This window comes from Lissotriton helveticus, chromosome 4_2 (assembly GCF_964261635.1).
Source record: "Lissotriton helveticus chromosome 4_2, aLisHel1.1, whole genome shotgun sequence".
NCBI lineage: Eukaryota > Metazoa > Chordata > Amphibia > Caudata > Salamandridae > Lissotriton > Lissotriton helveticus.
This window is the reverse complement of record NC_136064.1, coordinates 16,385,217-16,401,354: the sequence shown is the minus strand read 5'-3', so window position 1 is coordinate 16,401,354 and position 16,138 is coordinate 16,385,217. Positions and strand designations below refer to the sequence as shown.

Sequence of the window (16,138 nt, the reverse complement as noted above, 5' to 3'; positions counted from 1 at the left end):
TTTACAACGCAAGTCATTACAACGCATTGCGCTGGAGGGCGCTCTAGGATAGGGAATAGTTTAATTACTATCCAACACCTTCCCTACTATCCACGGGGACTGGAGTTGGAATAGTAAATTAAACTATTCACTATCCAGCGCCCCCCAACGTAAGTCGTTGTAACAATTTGCGTTGTAAAAGTTGCGTCGTAATGGCATGCGTTGTAAATGCATGCGTTGTATCGACATACATCCGCGGTGGAGCCTCCCCTGAGCAGGGAGTGGAAATATTAAGGTGGTAATAGCCTTGAGAGTTTGTAAACACCAAACAACCTTTCTCATTGGGCTGTAGAGGTTAACAGGTTTTCCCGGGGATATTCCTTAGCTCATCTTTGCTAAAATTGCTCTAGAAGAAAGGCTATAATAGAAGCAAGGCTGTAGGAAAGTGTATGTATAACTTCCACAATCGGAGACTTCTAAGATAAAAAGATCTTCAAGCCCAACTCAAGTTTAGTTTAAATGGAAAATAGTACATTACAATTATTCACCAAAATCAAAGTAGGATCAGGAGCACAATCATTTGTTCTTAAAAACTGTCCCAAAAGAAACTAAGGCGCAGATTTATAAATATTTTGCATCGGGGTTGCATAACCTTTTGATGCAGCCTGACGCAAAATACTTTTTGTCATTTACAAAGCCAGACAAATGTTGATTTGCATGTCTTCGTAGGAAAAAGCAACACAACACAGCGCATTGTGCTGCTGTGTATTACTAGCAAACCATATTTGCAAATAGATGTAGACACAATCTAGCTCCAAAATGGTTCACCTGTCTGAGGCTGGCGTAACACGGAGAAATATCTTCATCAAATATTTAATCAAAGATGGAATAGCCTCAGAAGATAATTTTGTGCAGAATCCCCACCTACGCGAAAACGATACTGATCACAACGCAAACATCCTTGCACAATGGCGCAAGGGTGCCTGTGCTGGTGATAGGCAACTCCAAGTGCGCTAGGAACTGGAGTGATCAGAGCAGTGACATTTCTTTCCTGATGTGGCGCAGTTCTTGCCTCTCCTGGTGACACAATGGAGCACAGCAGCTTTCCTTGCTGCGCTGTGTTGCACCACTTATTTGTAAATATGCTTATGAGTGCACAGCATGGCTACTGAATTAAAGAAATCAGAATTGCCTTCAGTCGTTGGTGAACCTGGCGTCAAATAGTTCGATATAATGACGAGCTTTGATGGAGCCAGTCTCAGAAATGCTGAGGCTTTAATGGATAAAGAAACTGGGAAGGTTGTTTGAGGTGTCCAGTTCGAATCTGTCATGAAAGCCATTGAGCTATGTTGAGCTTGGGTGAACTCAAGCAGTGTCCAAAAGGCTGATCCAATTGGGTTTATCAAACCTTCTTCTGAATCCATTGAGCTGCAGTGAGTATCAGATGCAGGCTGTTTGAATCCTTGTCCAGGTCTGTCAAAACCGAAGATGGTGCAAGCTGCCTCAAGGTGGAAGTTTAGCATAAATACTTCTGTGTGTCACAATTTTTTATTGGAGTCCACTCCTTCAATCGTTTGTAAACCTTGATGGCCCATTTAAAAAAAAGATTTATGAAGGAGATGTGTAAGTAAAAATAACTCCGTTCCTGGAAATGTTTCTTATTTAATAATGGTATTTTGAACTTTTTTAAATAAAAGTAAAAAGTAATTGGCCAGTATAGTCTCCTTTATAGGCTGCAAAATGTTTTAAATACAATTATGTCCTAGGCTTCGCCTTCCTGAAATTATTATTATATTATTATAAAGGCTTTTGTAGCGCGCTCAATTACTAAGAAAATAGTATCCTGGCGCGGAAGAGAGAGAGGGCAGAGCAGAGAGAATCCAGAGCAAAGAGAGGGAGGAGGGCCCTATATAGTAGCGTTAAAAAGGTGGGTCTTCAGTCCTTTCTTAAACACAGTGATGGAAGGGGCTGTTTTCAAGTGGAGGGGAAGGGTGTTCCAAGCTGTCGCAGCTCTGACAGAGATGGATTGGCCACCAAGTCTGCTGTATTTAAATCTTGGTACAGTCATTTGGCACAAATTAGCCGACCTAAGGGGTCGGTTAGGGACGTAAAGGGAAAATCTTTTTCTCAAATAGACTGGACCGGTTTGATGGACAGCGCGGTATGAGAGAACAAGGATTTTAAACAAAATCCTGTGAGCGACCGGGAGCCAGTGGAGGGCGCGAAGAGGTTGGCAGACACTGGAGCTTTTGGGTATGTTAAACAAAAGACGCACAGCGGCATTTTGAATAACCTGGAGGCGGTGTATCAGATAAGCCGGTAGACCGCAGAAAAGAGCATTCGCGTAATCTAATCTAGATAGTATAAGGGCGCGAATGACGGTCTCCTTGGCCTCCCTCGGAAGAAGAGGAAAAAATCTGCGTAACGTTTTGAGTGTGGAAAAGCAGACCCCTGTGAGTTTTTTTAGATGATCCTCAAATTTGAGGTCGTTGTTAAACCATACTCCTAGATTTTTAGCAGGGCCGCCGATAGATTTAGGGCATGGTAGGTCGGCAGGCCACAGAGAATCACTAAAGTTGTCTGGAAAGGAACCATACAGCAGGATCTCTGATTTGCTTTCGTTGCATTTTAGTTGGGCAAAGGCTAGCCAACGAAAGACAGATGATAGGCAGGATTGGGCTCCCGACGTATCCAAGTTGTTTTTTGGCCATGTAAACAGAAGTTGTGTGTCGTCGGCGTAAGCCATAATTTTTGCTCCTAGCTGTTCTGCAAGATATATGAGAGGGGTAAGGTAAATGTTAAAAAGCAGGGGACTGAGGGTGGAACCCTGAGGGACACCAGTTGTAAGTTTTTTGGGGGAGGAAGCAAAGGGCGGCATCCAAACTTGTTGTGTTCTATTATCTAGAAATGATGTCAACCAGTCGAGGGCGGGGCCTGTGATGCCTATGGGGAGTGAGGAACCGTATCGAAGGCGGCAGAGAGGTCCAATAAAATCAGAGCCACTCTGCCACCTCCGTCCAGACATTCCCGGATTGCCTCGGAAATTTCAACTAGAGCAGTCTCTGTACTAAAGGCTGCTCTGAAACCTGATTGTGCTGGGTGGAGTGCCTGAGAGGTTTCGACAAATTTGTCCAGTTGTAAAAAAGCAACCTTTTCACATATTTTAGCAAGAGCTGGCAGCAGTGATATAGGCCGGAAGTTGGCGGGGACAGTGGGATCTAAACAATTTTTTTTTAAGAGTGGGAGCAGTTTCGCTTGTTTCCAGCAAGCCGGGACGGTAGCAGTGAGAAAAGAACGGTTAACAATATGCGTCACCTCATATCCAACTGTATCTGCAAGTCCCGCAAATACTCTGGCAGGACAAGGGTCAGAGGGAGATCCTGATTGTAAGGCAGCAAGGATTTTAACAATGTCAGTTTTTTCTACCGGGGTAAAGCTAGCAAACTGTTCAGTGTGGTCAGGCATCATGGGAGAGGGAATGGCCAGAGGAGATGAAAAGTTGTTGCAGACAGTAAGCAAATCATCCTGAATTTTGGTGATTTTGTCAACAAAGAATACAGAGAGTTCTTCGCACCATTTCTCCGAGGAGGTCAATAGAGGTTGAGCGGCACAGGGTGAAACAAAGCTTTTTACAATAGCAAAGATTTCCTTACTGTTGTTGTTGGCCTTAGTAATACGCCCTGCGTAATAATAGTTTTTGGCAGATCTAATAGCTGCATAGTACTTCTTTTGCGCCACCCTCAATTCCTTTTTTGCCTCAGGGAGATAGGCTTGTCTCCATATCCGTTCAAGTTTTTTACTGCCTGATTTAAGGTCACGGAGGGAGTGGGAAAACTAGGGCTTAGAAGGGGTAGAGCGTAGTCTGCAAACCCGACTAGTTTTTATAGATGCAGCAGTCCCACATTCAATCCATGAGTTGAATGAGCTAACGGCTGACTCAATTTCAAAAGGAAGGGCTGGGCGAGAGGTGACGAGATAGTCAGACAAGATATCTGCGTTAATTTTCTGTGTATGAGCAGCTGGGGGGCTGTTCTCGGCTGGACGGGTCAGAGTCCAGGCAAACCTGATCAGCATATGGTCTGACCAGGTCACTATCTCGGGGCAGGTCATGTCAATGTTAAAATTAGTACAAACCAGATCGAGGACATGTCCACCTGAGTGGGTGGGCGCCTCAACCCATTGTTTAAGCTGGGCCATGGCAAGAGCTTCGTTTAAGCGGACCGTATCAGGCAAGTCCGGGTTATCCACATGGATATTAAAATCCCCCAGGAGAAGATATCTGGAGTATCTCAAAACCCGTGGGACTACAATATCCTCCAATGCCCCCAAAAAGTTACCTGCATGGCCTGGTGGTCGGTAGACTAGGGTACCTCCTAAGGTAAAATGAGCCCCGAATGTTAATGAGAAGTGAAACATCTCTGCATCAGCTGAGGGACCCTGAAGGTCATGAGAGAATGCCCATTGTTCTCTAAAAATGGCTGCTATGCCGCCTCCTCTGCCTAAAGGACGATCATTCGTAACAATTTTAAAACCTTGTGGGATAGCTAATTCAACAGCTGGGCCGCATGTCTCGTTTAGCCAGGTTTCCGTGACAAAAAGGAGATCTAGCTGATTGTCACTCAATAGTTCAAAAATATCAGCAGTGTGCTTGACCAGTGACCTGGCATTGATCAAGCCAGCTCGGATGCGTGAAGAATCATCAGAATATTGAGTAGGACACTTTAAAGTAGGCAGAAAACGGAATTTGCAAACATGACAGACCCGCGAGGGAATGTCGGCTACCTCCCATTTATCACTGCATGGGCAGGGGTTGGCTCTTAGTGCCAAGGGGTACTCACGGGAGTAGCGAGTTCTGGTCCTGTAGGGCATTTGTGGGGCATCAACAGGGGGGCAGGCGCTGGCCACGTCCGGGACACGGACGGGCACAGACGGGCCCTCCTTTGGCGCTCCTTCGGCGCGCAGGCGGCGCGCCTGCTGCGCGTGGCCGCTGCGCGTCTTGGAGTGCATGACTATTTGTAGGACAAGCCCCACCCTCCACTGGACCGCTAACTCGGGTCCCGCAGGGTCCGGCCCACACTCAATATGGCGCCCGACCTAGCCCTCCACAACAATCGGCACTTGAAGCCGCGGTGGAACGGGGCTCAGGGGGACCTGATCAATGTAATGCTTTGTGGCGGTAAGTTTTAAAAAGTACACAGTATAATAACACAGCAATTCGTAAAATCAATTAGGAGTGTTAAAAAACAAGATTCGATGCATCAGTGGGAAACAGGTAGGAGCAGAGGAGAACCCTCGCAATCTGCTCGCCTTCTCGAGCGCTGTAATGAGGTGCTGCCACCACCCCCAAACAAACGCACAGACCCACGAGCACCAGATCTATTTGTAGGACAAGCCCCACCCTCCACTGGACCGCTAACTCGGGTCCCGCAGGGTCCGGCCCACACTCAATATGGCGCCCGACCTAGCCCTCCACAACAATCGGCACTTGAAGCCGCGGTGGAACGGGGCTCAGGGGGACCTGATCAATGTAATGCTTTGTGGCGGTAAGTTTTAAAAAGTACACAGTATAATAACACAGCAATTCGTAAAATCAATTAGGAGTGTTAAAAAACAAGATTCGATGCATCAGTGGGAAACAGGTAGGAGCAGAGGAGAACCCTCGCAATCTGCTCGCCTTCTCGAGCGCTGTAATGAGGTGCTGCCACCACCCCCCAACAAAATAAGGTGAACGTCTGCTATTAGGAAGATATAGTTTATAGAAGCGCTCTGGTATTCCCACACACGGGCTGGGGACTTTTCAGTGCTTATGATTTAATGAAGATTCCCCTGAGAGAAAACTAGAATTTCAGTTAAGAAACCATTCCATCTTCGTCATAACCAATCCATTTGCAGCCAGCCCATCATCCAACTTATGCTGCTACAATTAGGATTACTTACTTGGTATCCTGTCCAGTGCCATCAGCCTGGTCTTTCAAAATATACAGGGTTAATCTTGTGATATAAGGGCTCTGAAGGCGCAGCATGTGTCATTTATAAGCACAGAGCATGACTCTGGGGCTTACTTAGGAGGGTCCAAAAACCACCCACCAAAAAGTTGGTATCCAGCAAAAGTGACACAAACAAAGGGGAGACATGCAAGCAGGTGCAATACAATAACTTCTGGTAAGTCGCACAGCAGTGTAATTGATAAAGTATTGCACCATTAGGATTCTACTGGAGGCTCACATTGTGTGGGGTAAAACAGTACATGGAGTAAATCTTCAGGAAAGGATACACCAGTAACACAAAAAGTATTATGCAAGTAGGGAACGAGAGTTGTAACACCAGCACTATCCAGGAATTTGTGTAACCTCCAACAGACCAAATGAAGACTTTCTGCCCCATGCACCATGTTTAGGTCTGGTGTTAGCCAATTACATTTACCTTTTATAAAAAATATATATGCTATACATACTTATTTACATGGGCTTTTAATCAGCCGTCTTCATTCATTGGTCTGCTGTACCGCCGAAAACATTTTGCTTCCACCCACAACAGAATACAGCCTGTGGCTCAAGTTCGGCCCCCTTCAGCCATTGGCTTACCTGCCTGTGAATGATGGCATCCTGCTCCTGTACAATGGGCATATCTGCACAATAAGTAGTACCCTACAGGGCTTGGGACTACAGATGCTATGTGTGCTTTTACACACAAAAAATATATGCTTGCTTTTAGGCTATGCTTGTTTTCATACAATATGTATCCTCATACAGCAACTTTCACAAAATATTGGCAAAGGTAAACGTCAGCGGCTAACAACAGCCCTGTTGGTATTGCCAATGCTTGTTATCATAAGTTACTGAGTGAGTAGGGTGGTGGAGAGAGCAGAAAGAGGAAAGTGTTATGTTAGGTGGGGGCTGCAAAAACATTCAGTGGAGAGTGGCGGGTTAGGCAGATTTAGGGTTAAGTGGCACATAGGTAGTGGCCCTGGAGTTGTCTGTACTGGGCTGTGAGTGTCTTCAGTGAGTCCTTATTCAAACTGTTGTCACTGTGTATGTCTTTAAAGCCCACAGATCACTAGCACCACAAAGTGAGTGTTGCAGATTTCCAGATTGTGAGGGATGCGGCTGGGCGGTGGAGGATGTTGTCATGTTCTTGGTGAAGACATGTTCTGGGAAATGTCTTGGTGCCATTTTTCACACACAGTGTTTGAAGGGGCAGTTGGAAAATTAAAAAGAATGCATTTGAACATGCATTGTTATGATCCATAAAATGATGAATGCGCCTTAATCTCCCAAAGCAATCCTTCTCCCAGTAAAGAGAGCGGGCTGGAGGCCAGACTCCTGCAGTCAGACACTGCAGATGGCATTCTCAGGGCTTCACAGGTCTCACATCTGAGAGCTCCTAGAGCTACAGCGTTGCTCAAATAGGGAGAAAAGGAGAGGATGGGAGCAGGCCGTGGGATGCATGGAAACATGCCAGAATCCCCTGGCTGAGCTGGGGAGCTCTGGCATCTATCACGAGGAATGGCCAATTGTGAACTCAGATCCAGGGGACTGAAGAACTGCCTGGCTGGCTGCAGGTGGAGGGCAGGTTTTTACAGTCAGAAGTCTTTGTTCCAGTGCCAATGAACCAAAGGAAAGGATACATTTTGTAAACTTCACAGCACAGACCTTCAGGCCTGCATGGATAGGAAGTGGCATGGCCAAATGGTAGGCCTTGGTGAAAGGAAGGTGAGTGGAGCAGGACCACCAGAAGAGGTACCTAATCCAAGGGTTTAAAGGAAAAATGTTTATTAAAAAGTTTGAATGATTATGCTTGTGTTCTCCTATGCTTTTTGGTGGCCAGATCACTGCAGACCTCGATTCCATTTGTTTAGTCATAAGATGTAAACTGGGAGTTTAATCCACTTAGAGTGACACCAAGCATTGGTGTAGCCGATAGGTCTCACTTTAATTAATGTTTGTTATTGATTGGAGATTTTGTGTATGTGGTCATGCATATTGCAAAAATGAGTCAAAGTATAGCTCGAAGGATGGATGAGTGATTACATGGATAGATGAATGATTGAGTCATTGGGTGCAAAGATTGATACATCAACGGATGAGTGACAGCCTATGTTATTGCATTTGTGAATATGTGAGTGAATACATGACAAAAAAACAAGAACGCAGCTAAGCCGAGGAGACTAACCTTCCAATGGAGAAAATAGAGTTTGCTTGTAAAACCCTCCCCCACCAGGGTTACCCTGTGGTGGCATGCTTCATCATCGGGTCCATCCCGTTCTGCTATGGAGCAGGGCATGCTGCGTCCTACGGACTACGTGGGAGCGCTACAGTTACTATACAATGATAAAGGTATACAGGAGTGGGGGATTTCGTGCTGGAGTGTATCTTTTAAAATCCTAGCTAGTAGCTGTTCCCCTTTTATTCTATCCTCTAGTCGGTATGATTAAAAGAGGGGGGTGGGGGTAGGAAAGATGGGTGTAATGGACTCGTTTTCCTAAAAGGTCGACATGTTTCAAGCCGGAACCTCTTGACTTTTCATCGGGACCTAGGAAATTCCTCTGTGTATATATTTTTGCTTTCCTCATGTTCATGATAAATTTATCTGATCTAACGTGGCATAGTCAGGATGACTTTGCTCTTCACCAAGGCTACATAACTGTAGGACTACAGAAATCTAGTCAGCAGAATTAGACCTTGCTTCTTAGTATTCACCCCACGGAGTGACATAGAGAGGTATTTTGGAGCGCTTCTTTCCTAAACAGTGCTGCTTCGTGGGAAGTACCAAACCCAACTCATGTTCATTGGTCAGCTTAACTGATTGTATCAATCACCCTGGGCTGGGAGAGCTAATGGGATTGTGCAGCACTTGTGTGCAAACCTAAGTTGTTGGCACAGCAGGTGTACTGTTTGTAGTTAGAATTATGTCATCTAACGCACAAAAGATGATGGGGGAGCATTTCAACCCATCCTTCTTTTTCTGATCATGCCACCACAGTTTGGACCCAGCCATATGCAAATCAGTCTTTACCCTGTTCCAATAGGAACAGTCCAGTCAAACTGCCAGCCAGATCTGCCTTAAATCAGAACACAGGCAAACCAAGACCGGTTTCACCATGATTGGGGCTTGTCAGTCGGGTGTAGCTTGGTTCGAGTGGCACAGTGAGCATAGGACCCACATCTTGGCCTGCCCTTGCACCTTAGGGCAGTTTATCAGGCACACAAAAGAGGATGGGAGGAAAGCTTACATTAGGTCTAACCAATGCAATCGCTAGCATCCTAACCCATTATTCTTTTACCCACCATGCCACCACAGTTTGTACCCAGCCAAATGCGAATCGTTGTTGACCCTACTTCAATACGAAAAGTTCAACCTGAACTGCCAGGTTAGGTCTACCCTGAAATGGAACATAAGCAACCCAAGACCGGTTTCACTGTGATAGGGGCTCGTTGGTCGGGTGTAGCTCGGTCCCACTGGCACAGTGAGCATAGAACCCACATCTAGGCATACCCTTGCAACTTAGGGCGGTACATGAAACACACAAAATGTGGTAGGAGGAATGCTTGCAATAGGTCTAACCTCTGGCAATCACTCCGGTAGCATTTAAATCCTTCTTTCTAATCATGAACTGGGATGCAGCCCCATGTAATTAGCCATGGCTTAGACTATTTCAAGCGTCCCATCCATCCCTTTTTGTATACTGCAGCTAGAATTGCATCAGATGGACGCCTTACGTTTCTGGTGTTCAGATCCTGATGCAATACAACATTGTTTCCCGGCTTGGCGGCTTGATATCGTGTGGTATGGTTTGGTATGGTATGTATGGTATGATATGATATGTTATGGTATGGTATGGTATGTTGTGGTATAGTATGGTCTGTCCAGCTCTTGTGTGTCACGTCTTTTTTAAAAAAAAATTATATAGTGTCACTTCATGTTACATTATCGTATGGTAGGATGTGGTAAGATACGATTTGGTATTGTATGGTATGACAGCACGCTATTCAGAACCACAAAATGACATATTTAGTAACATTAATTGATTTGTTTTCTCATCCTAAGCAACACTTTTGTGAATTGGTCCCACAGTTGCTTGGGTTTGGGCTACCTGTTGGTGAGAAGGGTCGCCTTCGGACAAAGCGATCTTAACAGCATTATAGGCCCCCAGGCAAAGCAGTGCACTGTGCCCTGCCTACACAACCACTCACAGGAATACAAATGTTTAACAGAAAATGAGTGTTAAATTCTTGTCTGCATGGAGCCCCTATGCACATGAGGCCCCCGGACAACTGTCCAGCGTGCCCATGCGTACAGACGCACTGATGGAAGGACTGAACATGTACAATATCTCATGCACGCAAAGAGCACTCTGTGCTTTAGAAATCATTTCCCAAGGAGGATACATCTGAGCTGAAAATCCCAGGGACAATCTTACACCACAGAAACCCTCCCAGCTATGCCAACAGCGCAGGTATTGGTTTATCTCTAGAACTCGGCTAATATAATTATATCTTTCAAATGAAATTTAAAAGAAATACATTTATTAAAAAACGTGAATTACTTCTGAACTTTAATCTCCCAAACCTGGGGCAGATCCGTCCAGTATCACTAAAAAATAACAGACTCTCACGGTTTTCAAAGAGCTGAAAGCTCTAGCGGGAATGTGTCTGAAGAGGAAAGTATCCGCCCGCCTGTAGTGTTGCTGCCAGTGGGGTGTACCACTGCAGCACACGCCCCCTCCCACTGTTATTACATTGTATACCCCTGGAGCGTAAGGGGTCTTTGGTTCAGTCCAGGCGTAAGCGTGGACACGCAAGTTAAGGAATAAAAGGCCCAGGGAGCTGGGCGTGGCCAGGTTAGTTGCCGCCACCAACAGCAACTCATGTGTCCTGTGTCGTCCTTATCTAGGCCTTGACCGGGACACCACACTGGCGACGAAGGTGGTCTACAATCCACCCCATAGCGTGCCCTGCTGCACCACCGCGACCCAGGCGTGCTCCGCTGCCTAGCGCCGCCGTGCAAGCCTGCACGTGGCGCACCGCCCGGCACCCCGGCACCCCACTCACCAGTGCCGGCTGAAGTATCCGGCCCGCCTCCTGTGCCGTCCTGCGTCACCCGCAGCTCCGCGGACCTGGTTGCTGTCCTCAGGTACCCCCGAGTGTCCCCGCTGCTCCACGCTGCCTCCAGCCCCTGGCTGCACCGCTCTGCTCGGCCCCGGCCCCCGGTCGGCTCATCGGCCTTCCCGCGCATGCGCAGTGAGTTCCCGCACAACACTCCTGGCGCGCGGCGCGCGACGCGGCCGCTCAGCCATTTCTCACGCTTCTCGCGTGAGTACGGACCCTGCCAACCCTCACGCATCTCGCGGAACGAGGCCTCGGAACCCTCCACACCAATGGTTTCCATCCCCAGATGACTGCAGCAACCTCCGGTGCCTTTTGGAGCCCCTCCCGTCACCAAATCGGCAGTGCTTCAGCCATCATGGCCACCGTGCCGCATCTAGAGCCTTTTGCTGTCACAGGAAGCCCCCCCTCTCAGGCTGCCCGGTGGAAGAAGTGGGTAGAGCGGCTTGAGAATTACTTAGTCGCAGCAAATATTGCGGTGGGGCGTCAACGTGCAATGCTGTTACACCTAGGGGGTGAAGCAATCCACGACATCTCCAAGGACGTCATGGAGGGTGCCCCGCCCCACACGTATGCGACCCTACGAGACGCCATCACAAGGTATTTTGAGCCGTTTACTAGTGCGGATTACGAACGTTTTCTACTACGCCAAGCACGCCAGCTCCCAGAGGAGTCCGTAGATGTGTTCGACGCTCGGCTCAAGAAATTGGCCAGCACATGCACTCTCCCGGATGCAGAGGATGAAATTCGCGCCCAATTCATACAGGGATGCGCCTCCCTGAAGCTGCGGGAGAGGGTGCTTGAAACGGACGCGATGCCCATGCGCGATATCCTGGCCCTGGGGCGGTCCAAAGAGCTCTCCAAAGCACGTGCCGCCCACATGGAACCGACTCCAACGGTGACAATCAAGACGGAGCCCGTGTGTGCCATCAGGTCGCAACCTACAGACGGCCGGATGACAACTCCCAGGAAAGGGCGACCGAAACCAAGCCAGTCCACCCACGACCAAGCCTGCATGTGGTGCGGAGGTGTCACCCCCCACAAAGGCGCCTGCCCGGCCCAGGGCAAAATCTGCAGCGCGTGCGGAAAAGCAAATCATTTTGCTAGTGTCTGTTTATCGTCCCAACGGAAGAAGCAGAGTGGCCCGCCCAGGAGGGTACGACAAGTGGCGCCACTAGAGAACACGTCGAACAGCAGCGACATGGACGACGACGAAGAAGACGCCACGTCAGTCCACGTGGTGCGCATGCTCAACGCCCTAGCAGCCGCGTCGTCGACCGAACCGATGTGCACCGTCCAAGTGCATGGCCAAGCGGTCAGAGCCCTCATCGACACCGGCGCCACGATAAACCTCATGGCTGCCAGCATGTACCAATGCCTCGAAGACGCCCCCACGCTTCACCCCACAAGAGTGCAAGTGTTTGCCTACGGAACCCGGCGCCCGTTGCGCCTGTGCGGAGTATTCCAGACGACTGTGGCCCACGACTCAACGCAGCTGCAGACAAAGGTCTACGTATCCCAGGAAGGATCAGGGTTCCTTCTTGGTTGCAAGACAGCACGGGAGCTCGGGCTCATACATTTTGCCCTAACAGTGCAAGCCCAAGGTTTGGACCATCTGGTTACAGAACATTCCTCACTGTTTGAGAGCATCGGATGCCTACGAGGCCCCCCCGTCCGACTCCACATTGACCAGTCGGTAGCCCCGGTAGCCCTCCGGCACAGACGGATCGCTTTTCACCTCCGGCCGAAAGTCGAAGCTGAGCTGAGGATGCTTGAACACGCCGGTATCATCGAACGAGTGACTGGACCCACGCCGTGGGTGTCCCCCATCGTTGTAGCCAAAAAGCCGAAGCAACCCGAGGCAGTGAGGATATGTGTGGACATGCGCCTCCCCAACCTAGCAATTAAGAGGGAACGTCACCTGACACCGACCATTGACGACATCATCGGGGAGCTTGCAGGGTCAAAGTGGTTCTCCAAGATGGACCTGCGGTCGGGGTACCATCAGATCCCTCTTCACCCAGACTCGCGCCCAATAACCACCTTCTCCACCCACGCAGGCCTGTGGAGATATACGAGGCTAAACTTCGGCATCTCGAGTGCGGCGGAGGTGTTTCAGAACATCATTCACAATGTCCTCCAAGGCCTCGACGGTGTGCTCAATGTGAGCGACGGCATCCTGGTACATGCCCCAACCTTGGAAGAACACATCACACGCCTCCAAGCAGTGTTCAACCGGCTAAAGGAGAGAGGACTAACCCTCCACAAGGACAAATGCGAGTTCCTACGCAAAGACATCAGTTTCTTTGGATACAGGTTCTCCGACCAAGGAGTTGGCCCCGACCCGGACAAGGTCAAAGACATCCACGACGCGCCAGCCCCCACGTCTGTGACAGCCGTCCGCAGCTTCCTAGGTATGGTAACATACTGCGGGCGTTTCATCAAGGATCTGTCGGATCTGACGGGGCCCCTCCGCGACCTTACTAAGTCAAATGCCGCCTGGATGTGGGGCCCGGAACAGCAGGAGTCGTTCATGAACACCAAAGCAGCCCTGTCGGCCGACACGACCCTGGCCTACTTCAATCCGCAACACGAATCACAACTGCTGGTGGATGCCAGCCCCACTGGCCTGGGAGCAGTCCTATCGCAGCGTCAGGCATGCGGAGAGTGGGCCCCCGTAGCGTACGCCAGCCGCACGCTGACACCGACCGAACAACGGTACTCGCAAATTGAACGTGAGGCGATCGCCATCCTATGGGGGTGCCGCCATTTCCATATCTACCTCTATGGACATCCCTTCTCAGTGATCACTGATCATAAGCCCCTCGTACCACTTTTCCAAGGTTCGTCCTCTCGCCCACCACCGAGAATCGAGAAATGGGTGCTGCAATTGCAGGAGTTCCACTTCACCGTAGAATACCGGCCCGGCACGCGGAACCCCGCGGATTATCTGTCAAGACACGCCCGTCCAGTCACCGACGCTGAAGCAGCTGAAGCAGCAGCCACGGAAGAGTACGTCCGGCTAATCGTCGAACGGTCAAAGCCACGTCCAATGTCCCTGGAGGAAGTAGCGAGAGCCACTAAGGACGATGACTGCCTCCAGATCGCGATCCATGCCATAGAATCCGGCGACTGGAAGGCGCTGCAAAGCCCGGCTTCCTTTCGCACTCAGGACGCCCAAACTGTTCTGAAGGCCCTGTATCAAGTCAAACATGAACTATCCGTCTCAGCCGAAGGATGTCTCCTGAGAGGCCCGCGCCTTGTACTGCCCAGCAGCCTTGCCCAGCATGCTGCTTTGCTGGCTCACGGATCGCACCAAGGGATCGTCAAGTCTAAAAACAGACTCCGAAGCAAGTTGTGGTTCCCTGGACTCGACAGAGCCGTCGAGGAAGTGGTTCATAGCTGTCCGGTGTGCCTAGCGACGAGCCTACCAAACCCTCCAGCACCGGTAATCACCGAAGAAGGGCCAACATCCCCGTGGGTACGAGTGAGTGCAGACTTCGGCAGCCTTCCCGGAGGCAAGTACATGCTTGTCGTGGTGGATGATTTCTCCCGCTACCCCGAAGTAGAAATTGTGACATCGACAGCAGCATCTGAGGTGATCCCGAAATTCGAAAAGATCATCGCCACCCACGGGATCATGCAGGAAGTCCGCACAGACAATGGACCCCCGTTCAATGGCAGTGAGTTTACAGAGTACCTGCAGAGCCATGGCGTCAAACAAAAACGGATAACACCAAGATGGCCGCAAGCCAACGGAGAGGTCGAGAGGCTAATGAGAACTCTGAACAAAACAATCCAAATTGCAGTCGCCGATGGTCACTATCTAGAGCTGGCCATCTACCAATTCCTCCGAGAATATCGCCAGACCCCACACTGCACTACAGGAGTTGCCCAGAACCGACTCTCCTTCAACCGGGCTATTGCTGACACCATCCCACACCACCCCATGTGGGAGCTAGCCCCTAACCCCAGCAACCGGTCCATGGAACAGCGCACCAAGAACAACCAGGAAGCATCCCGAAGACGGAGGGCCGCAGACAGCCCCATTCAAGCCGGAGACGCGGTTCTTGTGAAAGACCGCCATCCCGGTGGGAAGTTCCGCCTGCCATTCGAGCTGGACCACTGGAAGGTCACCGAAGTAAACGGAACAATGATCACGGCCGTCAGGAATGGGGAAGTAGTCACAAGAAACATCTCGTTTTTCAAGCAAGTACCCGAGAGAAGAGTAGACCCGGAACCGGATGACTGGCGCCTGTGCCCACCGCACAGACCGTCAGGACCAACCGAAACAAGCACCTCGACACACCTAACAGATGACCTCGCCCCGAGCAACAATGTGCCAGAGAGACCAACTGAAGTCCCCAGCGCCGCTGAGACTAGAGAGGCAGAAGAACCTCCCCCAGCCGCGGCAGAAGGTCGCAGCCAAGCAAGATACAGCTTACGTCCGTGCCCCAAACCTTCCCAGAGGTACCGAGACTTTGTGGCCCAGTGCTGGCGGTGAAATTATCCAGATGGCTGACCCCGCCGAGAATAAAGTAAGACTGTTCTATTTTGTGTCTGATATGTTATGGTTTTTGTCAGTAAATTCAGAGACTTCACCAGTGACTATTTAGCGGACTTTGTCAAACATAGCAGAGTTAACGGTCACAGCGCCTCCGCTGACCAGAGAGACTTTTGTGTGCCATTGTGTTTTCCAGTTTGTTTTATCCCTAGGTAAAGGAGGAATGTAGTGTTGCTGCCAGTGGGGTGTACCACTGCAGCACACGCCCCCTCCCACTGTTATTACATTGTATACCCCTGGAGCGTAAGGGGTCTTTGGTTCAGTCCAGGCGTAAGCGTGGACACGCAAGTTAAGGAATAAAAGGGCCCAGGGAGCTGGGCGTGGCCAGGTTAGTTGCCGCCACCAACAGCAACTCATGTGTCCTGTGTCGTCCTTATCTTGGCCTTGACCGGGACACCACACCGCCAAAGGTTATTTAAAAAAAAATTATAATTTCCACATTGTGGCGTTATCAAAAATGTGTTGGCCTGGTTTTTCTTTCTTTCCTTTT

The 16,138-nt window shown here is 49.5% G+C and overlaps 1 protein-coding gene across 3 annotated transcripts in view; it reads left to right on the top strand.

Annotated features, from left to right (window-relative positions):
* The window catches only part of LOC144752187 (rho GTPase-activating protein 20-like), a 499,614-nt gene that overhangs the window by 315,107 nt on the left and 168,369 nt on the right, over positions 1-16,138 (top strand). The window lies entirely within an intron of this gene.